Here is a 12,249-nt window from a genome sequence, read left to right on the forward strand (position 1 = left end):
CTGCAGCCACCCAACTGTGATTCAGATCTGAGATAAACGGCATTCCTCTTTGTCAGTGCTCTTTAGTAACAATGCTGCAGCCTAGCCAAGCAGAAAGTTTCTAATACTGAACTCTCATGGGTTATCACCCACCTCAGTGGTCAGGAAAACACTGTCTGTTGGTGTGTGCGTGTGTGTGTGTGTAAGCTTGACATGCTCATTTTAAGGTCAAATGATGCTCATGAACAGTTGATTTATTTGAAATATCATGTACATGGTGTTCAATGTACAATTGATTTATGATCAGAAGCACAATTAACACCATTAATACTTGGAGGTGGAAGAAATACAAATCTGGCGGATGATAAAATTCATCTCTAATGAGTTGAATGTGTTGTTCACTTTAGTTTAAATATTTGGTGTCTCACAGCGAAAGAAAGAAAGTCCCACTCATTGATTACCTTTATCAATCAATCAATGATTAAATGTTATTTTTTTAGCTCAAAGTAAAAAATAATGTCCAGATTTTTCATCTGTGAGGGATGTTTAAGGACAGAAATTGTAATTTAGTCATAAGTTTCTCTCTTTTGTCCTTTGGACCGATGACCAAAACTTCACTTTGGTTTTGGTTAAGTGAAGAAATGTCATCCAACATTTGATGTCTAAATTACAATTAAAAAGAGCATCCGTTGGACTGGTGTCATCAGGAGACACATAGCAGCGTATCCTCAGCGTAGCTCTGAAATTTCACTCCGTAGCTCCTGATGATGCTGCCAAAAGGGAGTCATAAATTAAATAGAACAAAGGGCCTGAAATTGATCCTTGCGGAACACCACATTATTTAATTGATTTTTGAGGAGCATGTATCCAGGCATAACATAGTCCCACTGATTCATCAACTTTATCAATCGGTCAATTAATACATCATTGTTTTTTTTTTCTCAGAGTCGAAAATAACGCCCGGGTTTTTCCATCTGTGAGGAATGTTTAAGGACAGAAATTGTAATTTAGTCATAAATTTCTCTCTTTAGGCCTTAGGACCGATGACCAAAACGTAACTTTTGTAGGGGTTAAGTATTCTCCGCCGTCCAAGATTTGATTTCAAAATTACAACTAAAAAAGAGCAACCGCTGTACTGGTGTCACCAGGAAACGTACAGATGCGTATGGTCAGCGTAGCTGTGAAAGTTCACTCCGTGCCGTCTGATGACACTGCCAAGAGGGAGCAATAAAAGAAATAGAACAGGGCCTAAAATTGATCCTTGCGGAACACCACATTATTTCATATATTTTTGAGGAGCATGTACCATAAACATAAGTCATTGAACAATGTCCAATTCCTCCGCTGACGTCACATCAAGTTATGGGGGCAGGGAGGGAGGCGTGTCGAAATGGAAGAAAAAGAAGACGTTACAACAGTAGTCAGTTACTGATTTCTCCAAAACAAAATGATAAAATTGAAAATGCAAGCTTATTACATTTTCCTGATCAAAAAATGCATACAAAAGAGTGTCTGAGTGAAAAATGGGTCATTCTGGTCACATACGGTAGACCGTTTAAACTTCATCCAGCCTAAAAATTTCTACACTCACACTAATACGAAACAGCAGAAAGAGCTACATATAAAATGATTTAGTAGTTTCAATGTTGGCTATTCTAATGCTTTCAACACTTCTCTTTTTTTTTCTCTCTCTCTGAGATGTGTCACGCTTGATGAAAATAATTTGCAGCTAGTTTCCTGTCCCTCTGTGTTCCTGTTACCAGCTGGGATTCATGTTCCAAGCCATCTGCATTTGTATTCATGTGCTGAAGGAAGGAAAAAGCACTAGTATTAATTGGCATGTGGTTATGTTTTCTTAATGAGTCCTTTTTTAAAATTGCTATCAATAAATGTATATCTAACTTTTAATCACTGCTCAGGGCAAATGTGAAGAGGGCCACGCTTCCCTACTTCCCTCTAATGAACACTGAGGTGTCGACTAATATGACGACACACCAATCAATCTATCCACTGAGATATATTGTGTAAATTTATTTGGAACCTTGTGTACGAAGAGAGTCACAATAATGCAGAGTAGCCATTAACAAAGGGATACATATAGTGTCATTAGTGCTTGAAAGCAGGAATTTTCACAATTTTGGAACTCGACCACTGTAAATGGAATATTAGTAAAGTGATAGTTTAGAGGTAGCACTAAACATACTACACTTTTTCAGATTAGGTTTTTGCATACCACTTTAATTGAAGCAGTTTGTATCTACACCCATTGTTGTTAAGTTATTTAATGAATAATGAATGATTTGAGTCGTCTGCGCTGATTTATAATATTGCCGTTAGAAATTGAAAGGGGGGAAAAGCACATTAGGCAACAAGAGAGGGTACTATAGTTTTTCAATCTCAGAATTCTTTTGATCATAAACATTTCACTGTGGATAATTCCGGGCTATATTTATTTAGCTGTACGAAAACAATTAGCACTGTAAATTGAGTTTCCCTTCAAAGGGACATAAAGGATTGTTTTGTTTTTGTTATGTGAAATGATGTTTTCCGACTTTGGAAATGACAGTAGTTCATTAATATGAGCAACATCAAAAGATGCAAAAGATGAAGGCACTGTCGTCATGATGGGAGTAAAAGAATTCTAATTGTCTCTGCACCACAAGACTGTTTTCACATTCATCATCACGTTGCACTTTGATCAGAGAAAATGTGACTCAATAGCATCCAGCAGTAATTGCAGGATCACACTTTGTGATGAGAAGACTTTGAACCTCTAATACAGGGGTCACCAACTACAGTCCTCGAAGGCACCTGTCCTACAGGTTTTCCATCTCTTCCTGCTGTAACACACCTGTTAAAATGATCAGAGCTGATCAGAGCTGATCATTTTAACAGGTGTGTTACAGCAGGGAGAGATGGAAAACCTGCAGGACATGTGCCCTCGAGGACCGGAGTTGGTGACCCCTGCTCTAATACTTACAAATACCTGTTTCTTTATAGATCTATTGAATGTTGTTACAAGAAGTGCAAGGAGCACATTTGAACTTGAATGGCTTCCTCCTACATTCCCAAAAAAAACGCCTGTTTCATTCAATGAAGACTCTAAATCACGGGTGTCAAACTCAAGGCCCGGGGGGGCAGATACGGCCCGCAACATCATTTTATGTGGCCCGCAAAGTCAAATCATGTGTGTTGACTTGACATGTTCCTTTGAAATTGTCTCCACTTTTATCACTACATATGAGACATTGCAAACATTTGTTACCGATCCCTCCTTTAAAATAAATTGAAAAATAGTTGAACAAACTGTTTACTGGCTTCTGATTTCAAAACGAGTTATCCGTGAATTTATTGTGTATATGTGATAATATAATGTGATCATACATTTATATTGGTTATAAAAAAACAAAAACTATAATGTGGCGTGCGAAAAAAAACGAGTTCGACACCCCTGTCCTAAATGGTCTTTAGGTGTGAATGTGTATTATTGTTTTCCTTGTGCCCTGTCTCAGTCAGCTATGGCTACACATATCCCTAATAAGGATAAACTATATAGATGGATGGCCTGTCACCATTCAATTTATGAAACACTATTGCTTTCAGCTGTTACCAGGTCAACATTTTATACTTATAGAAATATTTTAGATTGACTTTATTGTGAGTGCATTCATACGTTCTTGTCATGCTGAGGTTGTTAATATTTATGCACCGGATCCATGTGGCGCTGGTTTAAAACTACCGGCAATCTGAAGGTCTTCCTCCAAACCCGGACATACACGCTGGGAGCAAAATGGAGATCACGCTGAGATGGAACACAAAGAGCACACTCCAACAAACATGCAAAGGTGCTCACATGCTTAATCGCAGTGTTGAGAGAAAAGTGAAAGCAACTGAAGGGGCATCATGTGGTGTTGCTGTTACACTAACCTTTTATTGATATTAATTCAATCCAAATGTCTCTTAAACACAAACACTGTACTCTGACAGCAAATTAACACAAAATTCCACTTGCCTCAGATGCACACTCCAGGGTTCCTTCAGTGCCTCATGCCCACCCATCAAGTGTGTGTGGGGGAAGCAAATCAATTTTTTGAAAATGTGTCTGTGAGCGTGCCGTGCTAATTTAAACAATAATCAACCCTACAACTAGTTTCTCTCCCACTGGATCGGCAACTCGGTTGCTTCAAAGTTCCTGAATGAAGCAACTGCTTTCAATTGACTGCAGAAGCACTATCTTTCAAACACAAAAGATAATCAGAGCATTAGTGTTAGCACAAATTAACATCATCTAATATTTTTACCAGCATTAGCTTTTAATAAGTGGCAGATGGTGATTTAGGGTGGGGGGTGCATTTGTGTTTGGCAATGTCATGTGCCACATCACTAAAATTGACGTTTAGATGTAGTTCTGACGATGCTCCAATACAAAAACAAAAAACACCCTAAGTATTATTCCATGACTGTATGCGTAGTAACATACTTCCAAATGGAAATTAATTCATGCGTTCTTAAACTTTGTCTGCTAATTCCTGGTTCTTTTCACACGGTGAAACATGAAAATACATCAAAAGAAACGTTGTGGGACAGCAGATATTGGTCAGTGTCAGGGAACCACAAGAAGGTTTGCTGTGCAATGTGAAATATTGCACTAGTAAAGCATTGAACACAACAGCCTTTCTACATAAGTTTAATAATTGTTGTAACTGGACAGTTCACCAAGCTACAGTATATTTACAAAAAGCCGAGTGCACTGTAGAAACTTCTCAACTTAATCGTGCTCCTTTAACATAAAAAAAAGTAGTTTATAATTTGATCATGTTCTGTGAGGCGAACGTGCTAACCAGTTGACCACCGTGCCGCTATTACAAAGTCCTCACTACAAAACACACCTCATTGAAAGTCGCAACAGCTACGTTTACACAAAACAATAACAATTTGACATAAAAACAAATTTGCACACACACTGGTGTTTGTATTAATAGCCGCGGGTCTCCACGCTATAACATGGGATATTTACAAAGAAAAACGTCACACAGATAGCTTTTTAAAAAGTTTTATTTACCTTAAACAACAGTAGACACACTTTCCGCCCCCAAAAACAATGCAGAATGCAGCTAATTACATATTTGCGTTCCAGAACCTCTCAGTCTCTCATTGTCATATGAGGCAAATTCATTACGAGCTTCACCACGCAGCACTGCAGCCTTTGGAAACCAGTCTGTTACATGTTGGGGAGACAGCAGGGGATGCACAGACTTATTAGATATTAATCCGTGAGGGGATGTTGCTCCATGGCAGGACTTCTTGTCCTGTCAGTCGCCAAACAAACAACAGAGAGACGGACGGGGGTCACACTGCAGAGATGGCTGTATTTATGGCACTCGTTCCCTATGTTCATTAAACTCAAATCATGATGCTTATTTTCACTCTCATGTGCTCCGTAAACAGCCGTGCACCACTACGCAAACAAACTTCCTCCTCCTTCTCTTCAGGCAGCCCGCTCCACCCTCACGCATGCGCACTCCAATGGAAAACGGCTAATGAATATTCAATATGAGGGCGGACTCTGACAATTTCAGTGGCCCGCTGTGACGTGTTCGGTAATTTCATTGGTCATATATCATGAGACAATGGGTAAATCCATTGACGGCTTGAAGCTTGTCAGTACAAATGTGTCAATAAACAACGTCGTAGGGTTCAAAATTTTGGGAAAAAAAGTAGCGGCTTATAGTCTGCAAATTACGGTACTAAACCACGTTTGGAACTGAAATCAACAGTTTCATCAGTTTATATGTTACTTAATGTTATGTTGTCATTATGTTTGTTAAATACAGAGTGTGTCGTTCTAGCTTTGAACATCCCATGTTTGGTGCTCCCTTGCAAAGGCCAAACAGGCAATTTTGTGGCATTGAAGAAGACGTGGCCTTTCAAGACGTTTTTTGTTTTTGAAGCCGTTCCTTTGCAGATGCCGTCTGATGGTTATTGGACTGCAGTCAGCACCAGTAATGGCCTTAATTTGGGATGAGGATCGTCCCGTGTCCTGACGGACAGCCCTACGGATCCTCCGGCTCAGTGCCGGTGAGATTTTTTTGGGTCTACCACTTGATTTTTTTGTTCCATAAACCTCAGGATCTTTTAAGAAATGCAAAATGACTGTCTTACTGCGTCCAACCTCAGCAGCGATGGCACGCTGTGAGAGGCCTTGTCTATGCAGCTCAACAATCCTGCCACGTTCGAAGGCAATGCGTTTTTTTGCTTTTCCCATCAAGAGGTCTCGACAGTGTGATTACTTGAAATTTTTGCACAGATTTGGGCTTTTAAAAGATGTGGTCCTAAACTTTTGATCAGCCTATTTCAGTTAAATTGTTCTTTTCAATAAATTGAATGTTCAAAACATTTGGTCTCTTGTTCCTATTTCTTCTTTTTGCATTTTGAAACTCTACTTAGAACCTTCCTAAGATGCAACAATGCAAAATGCAAATTCTTGCAATTTTTTAACTGGTCTTGAGATTTTGATCAGGAGTTATGTCTTTATTGATGTTTTTGGGACACAAGCCTTGCAGTGTGACTAATGATCGCTGTCAGCAATTTTGTATATACCCTAGGGCTGCCACAGACGATTATTTCGGTAGTTGACAAATCACCAACAGTAGTCACAATGAGTCGACTAATCGGATCATATGTAAATTGCGGCGTGTCGCACCAGCAAGCAGCTGCTCTTATATAACCATAATTAGTTTACAGCTTGATTACTTTATGTATGTACAAATTAATGAGATGATACAACATTCAACTTTGATTAAACTTTGTGGCTTGTACCAGCAGTTCTCAGATGTTCTTAAATGATGGTGCAGCTTAAATTGAAGTCAATATTGTGTCTTTTAAAAGTTTTGGCTGCAATTGTTTAGTGCATTTTAAAATGAAACAAAAACTCTACACTATGCAGAGTTGCACTAAGATTCCATTATACTATCTATAAATACAAAAAGGAATACTCTATTTTGGCACAAAGCATTTTTCTTATGTAGAAAGTAGTGAAACCAGAGGAGTAAATTAGGAAAAAGCACTGTGCTAAAGAAAACTAAAATAAACACTTGTATTGGTTTTAAGTTTTGTTTTCATTTAACCTTTATCCCAAACGTTTTGTCCTTCTTCACTAATAAATATGGGTAATTTATTAGTAGTAAATTGGTCTGCACAATCAATTCAACAGGGGAACATTTTTTTTAACGATTAAGAGGAACATATTTTTACATTTTTTTTTGTTAGTACTATAACATAGTATATAGCAAAAAACCTATGTGTTTTATTGTTATGTGACACCAATGAGGGCTTGTGGCATATAAATCACGTTTTGTTACTTTGAATACTGGAATTTCCCAGTTCCCAGTGAACGCATCACTCGTTCAAGAGAGATCTTTCTGCTTCGATGTCAAACACGGCATACTGTTGTGGTTGTTAAAAACGCGAGTTCGCTGACTAATGCCTACTTAATCCATATTAGACGCTACAATATGTTAGCGTAGCATAAAGGACATCAAACACACATCATAACCGGTATGTGTGTGCTAACTACAGCTAGCTTTCAGACGCGACTGAACATGTCAGAAATGGAAAAAGGCATCAGCCACAACGTGCTTCTTTTCTCGATTATCGAGAATCCGTCATGCTGCCATGAGAGGGAGGTTTGCATCGTAAGTATTTGTGGGTGAAATGTGCCGTAACTTTAGGTCTCTGTTACCAATACCAGGTAGCCATACACCCTGCGTCACTACCCACATTCCCACAATGCTTCTGTGTAGATCACGAAGACCGCAACTGCGCATGTGCGCTCTTGACAGTCAACCTGCCAGCGGGGAAAAGCGCGAGACGAGGCTGTTTCAAGAGAAAAGCAGTGCGCCAAATAAATAAATATATAAACGACTCGTCGACGACTTAACTTAATCGTCGACGATCTAAATCGTCGACGACATCGTGATTAGTCGACTAATCTTGGCAGCCCTAATATACACCTATATTCTCTCTTTCATAAATAATAAATCTAGCTGTTGAATTTGCTGCTGTTGTTGATATTATACAGATATATAGCTTTTGCAAGATGGTGCTTGTTTGCAACCTGGCCTTTTCCTACACCGCAGCATCACTGAAAAGCAATTTATACAGAGGAAGATGCTGATCCAATCACATAGCCGTCATGGTTGCTGGCTACTGTGCAGCTTTACTGCAGGTTAAAAGTCTCTCTGGCAATTGATGAAGGTCCCTGGTATTATTTTCACATGCTGCCTGCTCGCATTATATGCAGTATGGACCCCTTGAGATATCTTACCTCTTTAGAGCTCAAGCAACTATCTCATTATGAAATAGTAATTCCCAAGCAACAATGCCTTGTTTAATTGAACGTGTCAGTGCTGTCAGCGGATGGAAGAGGAAATGAGAGATTGCAGCAGGCTGGGCAACGTTGATAGCTTCCAGTAAAGCACCGGGTCGAGCAGCAGAATGGAGGTCGCTGAATGTAATACATTACTCCAACACAAAGACACCATTCAATAGCAGCGGGCAGTGAAATTGATCTGCAACACTACGAGGAGCCGTTGTTACTGTCTTCACAATATGGTAGTAACAAGAAAAGTTGAGATGGTGATAGGAATGTGAGACAGAAACTAAGTGGGCTGGGAAAAAATGGCGAGGAAGGAGAAGGCAAGTAGAATAAAAGAAACAGAAGACATGATGTAGGATTTTGGTCATTTAAAAAAAGTCAGTTATCAATGAATGAAAGTTATCAATGAATGAAAGAATCATACCGGGCATTTTTCATATGCCGGCTATAGTTTGGTAGTGTCACCCAGGCTAACAGGTAAGTGAAGGACCAGACAAAGCACGGGCCTGGTGGCCAATCATACGTTCATGAGTCACAGCCTGTCACAGCCTGAAGAAACAACATGGGTCCCCCTATCCATGGGCTAACCACAGTTTAGGCAGCTTATAAGGTATTGGCAGTCCAAGTGTGAATGCAGCTTTCGTGGTAAGGCAAAAACTAGTGTGGGAGGAGTTTAAGGGCTAGGGAGAACGTGTTATGGATGGCTTCAAGGAACTCTGGTAAAAAAAAAAAAAATATGGTAGCCTATAGCCAATAGTTACAAAAAATGTGCTTAAGACAGCAGTAAAAACTGTAAACCTCCTCACTGGAAGACGAAAAAGGGGCTGCAGCAAAATTCTCATGTTGAGGTAAAAATGTATCATCGTAGTGTGGGTTGGTGGCTCTATTTTGGGAGTTTCACTGTCTGAATCAGCCCTGGGGCTCTTTGATAATACAATATCTCATGTTTACTGCAAAAAAAAAAAACAACCTAAAAACAAAAGAAAGGACAGTGCAGGAACATAGGTGCCCCTCATAGGAAGATAAAGTAAGTGGACTCAGCATGCATTGTTTTAGTGTTTTATTGTTCCCTGTTTTTAATGTGAATTTGTTTTAACTGTCTCTGTTTTCACATGTATGATTTTTACTTTATGTACAGGACTTTGTACACAACTCTGGTTGTTTTTAAAGTGCTCTATACATAAAGTTGAGTTGAGTCAGTTCATTTTCCAAATTGCTCATTTACAGCTAATACGGTTGAGCAAACCCTTTTTTTTTTCAAGTGTGCGATAAGACATTGTTTTCATCCATCACATTGAAAATTACCCAACTAAGTAAACCACTCCCACACTGAGTTTCTCCACCCATGACTTTGCAGCTAGGCTGCTAATCAAGTTCTTCCAACCAGCCATCCATCCATCCATTTTCTGAACCGCTTATCCCTTTGGACCTATTTTAAATGCATCCGTGTGTCGTCAAGCTAGCCCAAGTGTTTTTGTCTTCTCTATGGCATAGAAATGGCCAAGCTCTCTTCGTATGCCGCTGTGAGAGGCTAGCAATGAAATAACAAAGACAACGGCATTGATAAACTGTCTACTAGCTGGACTTCGCTGACAGCTTAAGAGGTGAATCGAAAGCTCGATTGCCGGCCAGCAATTCCGGGTTCGCTCGCGCTAAGTGCTCTTAAGCTAGCTGGGTTTCACATGATGCATGTGCTCTTTTCTCTCTTCACTCTTAACGCATTGAATTCTTTAGAGATTTTGAGACATATTGGTTTGTTACAAACATCAGACATGCAGCTATGATACAAGCTACGTGTCATTTTGCAATCGGGGCTTTAACACAGAGACCATCTCGGGACTCCCTGTTAACTCGTCAGCCGCTCAGAGTCAAGGCTTTATCAATCGATATTCATGCACCGACGGCCGCCTGCGCATTTTGTTTCCTTTTTCCAGATAATTGTCAACCCCTGTAGCATTTCGAAATGTCTTGAGCAGCATGTCAACTTGTTGCACTGTTGGCGGTTGAACTAACAACTGAAAAAAAAAGTTGCCACATTGTAGCAGTTGCATTTTTGGGGTGACCAATGCGCTTGAGTTACGAGCGTGCCCCTGACTATCACGTGCCTGAAAATAATTAAGTTGAAAACACAACTACACATTTATATAGTGTATCAAAACATTATTTAATATCATATCAGGTCCTTATGCGCTGCAGTTTATTTTTTTTATGACGGTGTTGAAAGTGACACTGTTGTTATTTGTAGACACTGCGCGATACTGTAGTACCGTAATATCACCCAACCTTAGCTGGCACCTTCCCAATTGTTATGCACTATTTAGAAATGTATTTGATTGTTGCAAGACTTGATCTGGCAGTTCTCTGGCCCCCAATAAATAATAAATGTATACCAGTTATGAGTCTGTTATGTATGTGGTTCCTTGGCTGTGGGGGTACGTGGACTGTCTCTAGGGGGTGTGCAAGACCACAAATCTACATGAGGTCAATTAATTGCTCATACTATATTAGAGTGCGATTTGGTTTCATTAGCACCCTGGTAGTGTAGCCCATACAAAATTATTATTGCCGCACAGTCCTCAGCTTTCAGACTGAAGCAGATAGAGAAGAGAGACTTATAGGTAAGTAACAGTGTTATTTTGCAGCATGTGTGTGCGGGGGCTTACGGGCGCTTGTTTATTGGAAGAGTGTTGAAGGTCAGCTCGGCGATAAGGAAAAGAACACATCTTGGCTAATTAGCACTCCCACAGAGAGCCCCGCATCTGTGTCTTTCCAAGCTACGCATGGTCATTGCTTGCATGTGTAAATCACTCCTTTCCAGAAGTACTTTTTACAGGAATTAACTGCAGAATACTCATATTTTTATTACTTATAGGTTTATAATATATACATTTTGAAATGTATTTAATGTTCTTGTATCCCATTGGTGTCATCCATCAAAGTTGAAAAGATTATCCTGACTGATTATCCTGTGATGATGTTTTCTGTTGCAAATCCTTGTGTGTGTGTTGTCATGGACTGCATGATTGAGGTGAAATGTAACAATAGAATATTAGGAGACGACTGGAAGATCACACTGTTGCTGGCCACAAATAGAGGACCAACTGGTTGTGTTGAGTGTTTGTTTAACATGTCACCCAAATCAGCAGAGCTGGGCAGTCCGTCCCTGGGCCGGACCGGTTGGACCCTCTGGCCCGGCCGGATGCCCATTTTTGGGGCGGAGGGGTGGGAAGGGCGACAAATTTAAAATAATGGCTGGACTAAGCATGGCCGGAAGTGGATTTTAGTCCGACCCACTAATCGACCCTCATGCGCGTGACGTGCTCGCGAGGCGGCCAAATTTCATCTCAGTCTACTCGGTGAAAGGCTTCTTTTTAGGCTTCTTCCAAACAACTTGTGTCCGGAAGTATATTCAAGCGGCGCGCAGCACTCAAGTATGGCACATCATGCACTTTCCTACTTGCGGAAATACGCTGTAGCAAAACTGCTGTGTAGTGGTTTGCTGGCATGCTTTTATTTTGAAGGCCGGGAAGTGTGAAGGAGGGGAAGTGTGGAAAATAGGTAACTTGTTGCTTGCAGACTTGTCGTCAGTTGGACCCAAATAATTATCCAATACGACAAAACCAACCCCAGGGCTCGCAATGGAAGTTAGTACACGCAGCTGGGTAAGTACGTGAGTAAGTGGCGCATTTGAAGCGTGTCCACAGCGGGTTTGAATAGTAAATTAGCCAGCTAGTTGTCTTTAAATAAACCTCTTCCGTTAGCATCTCTTCCGCGGGGGCATCATGCATGTTTTTTTTTTTTTTTTTTTGGAGGGCTGAGTGAGCGGTTGTCGGAATGGGGCGGGGGCCGACAATTTTTATGAATATGGCCGGGGGGTCGTGGCCGGAAGGGTA

This window comes from Filicampus tigris, chromosome 20 (genome assembly GCF_054856515.1).
Source record: "Filicampus tigris isolate MCC_2025a chromosome 20, RoL_Ftig_1.0, whole genome shotgun sequence".
Lineage (NCBI taxonomy): Eukaryota > Metazoa > Chordata > Actinopteri > Syngnathiformes > Syngnathidae > Filicampus > Filicampus tigris.